Source organism: Monopterus albus, unplaced genomic scaffold, assembly GCF_001952655.1.
Source record: "Monopterus albus unplaced genomic scaffold, M_albus_1.0 scaffold30.1, whole genome shotgun sequence".
NCBI classification, from domain to species: Eukaryota; Metazoa; Chordata; class Actinopteri; order Synbranchiformes; family Synbranchidae; genus Monopterus; species Monopterus albus.
In genome coordinates this window covers 277723-284288 of record NW_018127910.1, presented here as the reverse complement: position 1 = coordinate 284288, position 6566 = coordinate 277723, and positions in this window count along the sequence as shown.

Here is a 6566-nt window from a genome sequence, read left to right as displayed (position 1 = left end):
TCACTCACCTCAAAAAGCCTGGTCACTTCAACAACAACAACAAAAAAATAAATGCAATCAAATTCTATCTTTACAGCTTATTGTCCGAGGTGAAAAGTAAGGCTCGCTGGTAGAGAGAGAGCCCCCACAGGAATGTGCACTGTTTAAATCTGTCTCTTGCACTTTAACACTGACAATAAAAAGAGATGTTCAACCTGGCGACACAGACCTGTGGACGGCAAGGACACAGGTCTGTCCTCCAAGTAGAGATTCAATTAGTCGGCACAAGATTAAATGAAGAATAATAATAAAATAAAAATATATAAATAAAAAATAATACAAATACAATAATACAATTTCAATCATTCATTTAAAAAATCCACTAGGGTTATTTCAGCATATCATCTTGAACCTAACAGCATATTTGTCGTCCTCACAATAAACAGCACGTCTTTCATTGCTCCTAAAAACACTTGAGTCTAACAACAGACACAGGCTGGGGTATGTATTGAATATCTGCCATATGCCAAAACAGATTCATGATTAGAATAATGAGATGGCCTATATTTTAACGAGTAGCCTCGCTTTGGCTTCACAAAATTGCATGACAAATACCAGGTCAAGGTGATTATTGCATTGTTGTCAATGATGCAGGTTAACGTCACCCACAGAAAAAGACGGTGTGCATCCACCTCTACAAACACCACCACCCGGTTATTAAAAGCTAAATGAGAATTTTCCCCGCAAAACAATTAAACCTGTGCAACATAAACAGTTTGTACACGCATCCCTTTGCAGGCCATTCGTGTCACTAATTCGTTATTTTACAGGGAGTAAACCGTATGAAACACCTGTTAGAGCATCTCCAATGAGGATAAAGAAGAGTTTAACCAGTTTTGACTTGTTAGACCCCACAAATGAATAAAGCCACTTACCGTGATTATGTGTATCAAGGTGAACAGGTGCTGTCCAAAAAAGGAAGGTGAATGAACCAGTAAATTAAGTCCCGGAGGAGGCTGCTGCGTTCTCCTGTACACTCCAAGCAGAAGAAGCAGAAAACAACAGACCACTAGATCCAAATCAAGGTGACCTTGCGTTTGATGAAGTAGGTTTGACTTACTGACATTTAAAACAAGCCTTGTCTGTTTACTGTCATCGCGCACGAATGAGACATGGCAGGTACCTACTACCTCCACCGGGGCTGCATGTCTGTGGAGCAGACCCCGTCTGCGCGCAGCCTGCGGCTCTGACAGTGAATGGCGCCGCTTTCGGCCCCTGAAGTGGGACTTGTTTTTTGGAAGTGTTGTTGATTGTCCTCGGATCTATAGAGCTTTGGCTTGAATCCTGGTCACGAACGTGGATCTGAAGTTTGATGCTATGAGCAAAACATTATGTGAGGAGGGATCAGGATCGAGGAGGGGAGGGGGAGAGACCACTGGTTTTGTTCTTGTGAGGAAAAAAAAAAACAAACAAACAAGGACACCAGCAAAACGGCGTAATCGTACACCTAAATACTCATTTCATTGCTTTTATTTATTTATTTCTACTCTTCCAATCATTAGAATGATTTTGCCAACACGGCATTAGGAGCATAAATCAATAAGAAACGTCTGCAGGATGTGTAAACCACGCTACCTGTCATAAACCTATTTTCTCACTTCCTGTGCAGACAGACTGGAGATGAACAGTGAAGGTATAACCCAGGGCATCATGACACAGAGAGAGGACGAAAAACTCCACATCCACAAGGTGGCACTGACAAACCAAGAATGACTCCTGCAGGGGTCGATCACAAATGGGTCATTCCAGAAATACTTCATGCAGCTAATTATAAGGCGACCCTTTAATTTGGAACGCGTCATTATCAGACGTGAACGCAGGGACACGAATGGACACACGTGAGACAGTCAGTGACGAGCAAAGATCTTTCAGGAGATTTGTTAGAACCGGTCCTCTTCCTGATTGATCATGGTGAATCTGATCAAAGGCACTTTGGATAACAAAGAAACTGAGATTTACACATGAGGGGATTTGCTGCAAGTGTTCTTTCTTTAATTTCATGGCTGGATTACACTGACCTGTGGGCCCCTAGGACCCACTCCATACCCCCTCCTTAGAACCCAGTATTGCTGCCATGTCACTTAAGAATAAGCACCGTGTGAGCACGATATTAAATGATAACAGTAATTATAAAGATAATATTTTGGCACTGGGTCCCTCTTCAAGATGGACTAGTTAAAAAGGCAGGACATGTCTTAAGGCTGGTCTTAATACTCACATGTTGACATGTACATCCATCCATCCATTATCTATATACCACTTATTCCTGAATAGGGTCACGGGGGGAACTGGAGCCAATCCCAGCTGATATTGGAGGAGAGACGGGGCACACCCTGGACAGGTCACCAGTCTATCACAGGGCTGACGTGTAGTCTGTGGCCCCTGGGTTTTACCAGCAAAGCAAATGTATTTCTCCTGTTCTATCCACTGTCACGAGAGTCTATAGAGAAAAGGCCGCCCTGCAATGGCACTGACACAGGTTTTTGTCTTTCCGCTGTATAGGAGGGTATTAAAAATGCAACAACAGATAGAAAAAGAAAAACAAGCTGTTTAGTTCCACCAGTGGCTGTATGAGAATGTCCACAAGAGGGTATAAGGGTATAATCCAAACACAGAGTATCAGAGAATGAGGAGCGGAGACAGACTGTACTCCTTTTACTGTACTTGTGCCAGTGTAATCTGCATTTAGATTCTAATTTGTTAAACCTGTTTCACTTTCTAAATTGCGAGTGAAAAGCCTGTGAAAGAAATAATATTGATTACAAACATTGCCTGGTCCTCTTCTTGTTTGTGAGTCTGCAGCCGTCAGTGAATTTCCCTCTGCTGTCACACGGCATCTCACCGGTGTCACCAGAGTCTTTCTCATCTTGTAAACTTGTACACTATGACTCCTTATTGAATAAATGGTCATATACAATAAAAGCTGTCATGATTAAATGTAAGGAGGCAAATAAAGTGCTTCATATAGCAGTTCACAAAAACATCAATCAAGTTACATTAATCACAGCAACTTTAAAAGTTACACTCCAAAATCAGTTTAAAGGTAGCTACTCAAAAACGCCAGGTAAGTTAAACTCTTAACCAGGAACTCAGCACTGAGAAAAACATGAGCTAATGCTGCACTGTGTGTGAAAAGTCCTGCTCGATCTTGTTAAAGCAGGCGACTCTATGATACCATCAGTAGCAATCATCTGTCACAGTTTCAGGGCTGTAGCTAGAATGTTTGAAGAGCTTGTGCCATGACCTCAAGTTACCCCCCAACCCCCCTCTCAAAACAAAAAAAAAGTATTTAAAGGTTCTTATATTATTCTATTTTCTACATTTTTACTAATTTAAGTAACTGATCAATAGACAATACTTTCAAATAATAGTAGAAACACTTTTAGAAGTCCAAGGAATGAGAGAGGAACAATTTAATAATTAATGAATAGCTAATATGTGGCTCCTGAATAACTCCATGGCAAAGACTATATAATAGATAATAATAAGTCAGCTGTTAACAGACACTGCCATATTATATTAAATAAAAATTGATGATCGGTGGTAGCTCTGTCTCTAATCTGACATACAGGTACCTTTAAACTCCTTGAGGCAAGTTTGTGATTTGCAGAACTGAGATTTATAAACAAAATTTGACCTGACTTAACTTGACAACTGTGGAAATTGTGCATATGCTAGAGAAATAAAAGCTCATCTAAAGAAGTGCAGGCACAGGTGGGTGACAAATTAAAGGGAAAGCCTAAATAACATGAGTGAGGATGACAATGCCCCCATGCCCAGGCGACAAGGGCCCATATCCTTTGCTCTGTTCTCAGTACGAAGTTGTAACTACTCTGTTATTGTTTTCAGTTTTTCAAGTTGTGCAGCCAAACCAAACAAACATGGATGAGCTCTTCATGCTGCCAGAGGTCACCATCATGTTATGTAATGCACATGCACCTCCACATTCACAGACCTGATTGTAGTATGAATAGGGTGCCCACATGCACAGTCCATGTGGAAACCATGAACCAGCCTTTAGTGAGTCGTCGTTTAACACCTCTGAACCACCTGATGAGTAATATAAAACATGACAGCTTATTCATTTCTAGTTACCTGTATCCGTGACCCCTCGGGTAAAGTGGTGTTACTAGCAAATCGCTACTTCTCAGTGATCACACACAAACCATGTGCTCCGACAGTCTGTCTTTCACCCACTGCACAAACCTGCAATTTTCAGTCATAAACTCACAAAATGACCAAATGTGGTGAAAGTGGACCAAGAGGATGCTACAAAGGACTAAGGATGTGAGCAGGACCAGATGGATTGGAAACAGATGCCTACTTGTGTTTGAATGGCAGTTCTCACCACATGACACATGATGTTAGTGAGAGAAAATATGACATGCAGCCACTAGAAAGCCACTGAAAACAAACTAAATAAAACCTGGGACAAGACAAGCCTGTATTTGATTGTATGCTTCCACTTAAGTCACATTTTGCATGCAGGACTTACTTGTAATAGAGTAGTGGTTCATCAAGTAATGACAGATTGTTAGCAGTATCTCCCCACTTCACATGAGTGAGTGCATAATAATAATAAGTATAAATTAACAAGGAGTCTGTTTTCCTGCTCGGCGGCTGACTCAGAGTTTATCGAGAATGACTCATGAAGAAAGTGGTATGAAGTAATAATTACATAATATTTTATACAGAGTTATTCAGTAATTATTTGTTAGTAATCCATCAGTTATCACCTTGTTCCTCATTAGTTCCTTACTCATTTCTTGGCCATTATTGTTGTAATATGTTATGGATGCAATGTATTATCTGCAACATGTTTTCAGCTATAGTTATTCTGAACCCTCCATTCATTTGGGTGGAGGCCGAGAACAGTCGTTGCTGCATAAATGTTATTTATCCTGTTATTTCAAAATCACTAGTGAGTTATGTCATTATTTTAAGAAGTCATCTTTTTGTTTTCCCCAGAAAAAAGCAGCAGTAATCAGCTACTAAAATGCACAAAGGATAAGAAAAACATTTTGGGAAATACATTTATTTTCATACTTATTTCATGTTAACAGTGTTTGATCTTCATTTATATAAGCTACATATGCTTATCTAAACCTAAACATATTTATGTATTCAAAAGAGATGGCAATCAGTTATAAATCACATGTGTTAATTACCCTTTAATCAGTGTGTACTGATGTATGAGACATGGAGCCCGGCATGATACTGACTCTGTCTGACCCTTCACTCATAAATCACCATTCAAGAGTTACCATTTTAATCACAACTGGCATGAAATTCCTCTTTATCACAACACTTTTAAATGTTGAGATATATCAAGGCAAAGTCAGAATCCAATTTAACTAATTTTCATGGTTTAAATGTCCAACACCCCATTTTTTCTTAAAAGCAATTAAAATTTGGACAAGTTCAATCCTTTAATTTTCTAATAAAAATGTTAATTTCTCAAAATGGTTAGTTACATTCATCTATTTAATAATGAAAAAGACATTTTCATGTCTCCATGAAATCAGAAAGCAATGGCATCTCTGTCATAAAATAACACATACATTCACTAAACTGAAGAACAAGGATTTTATTTCCCTTCTCCTGCTGTTATGCTTTTCAAATGGCATGAGATGCAATATGACGTCATCTTGATTACACTACAGTGGGAGGTTTATTGTCTTTGAGTTTGTCGTTGTTTAATCATGTCTCCTGTGAGTCATGAAACAAAAATCACCTTCTCGCAGCTACAGACAGTCAAAGCACCTCTGTGAATGCACAGGATACCTGAGCTTGACTCTCTTCTGTTGAATGCGCTTCTTTTTGTGTATGTTACAGGTGCCAGGACAGCGACCTACATGTGTAAATCAAGGTCAGTGACTCTGTGTAGTCCCTTCACTTTTTTCTAAGCTAAATGGTCACATCATTGCTCAGCTGCACTTCAGTGTGTACAGCGGTAAAGGCCTTGTAGTGTATAGTACTGGTCAGTCTGGTGCTAGTGCAAGTGGTCAGACTGACACAATCAGCTTATACAAGCACTTTACCTAAGGTCAACAACTCAGAAGCCAACTACTTGATGTAACATACTGACTGGTGGTGCTCTCGGTCACCAGTGAGGGGAGCTCCGCTGCTGAAAGCTACTGATTCAGTCAGTGACAAGGAAGAGTGAAGATTCAAAGTTAGAAATTCATTTGTGGATGTACACCTCTAGGCCGCAGTCTGCAAACAGTTATTCCTATAATGACACAGCAAGTTTATTAAGCTTCTTTAGGTTTGTTATGACCAAGCAAAAACTCACACTACAGGTTATAGGATGGGCCCCAGAAAAAAGACCTGGACTATTTGTCATAAATTACAACAGAGATGCAGGGAGTTTCCGGCAAAGTCTAACAAGACCTATAAAACAACTCTAACCTTAAATCCTGGAGTGATGCAGCAGCTTGAGACTGAGCAACAGTGCTCTACTGACACGGTTAGAAACCAGGAGAAGGTGAATATTATATGAACTCCAGGGGGTGAGGTCAGCATTG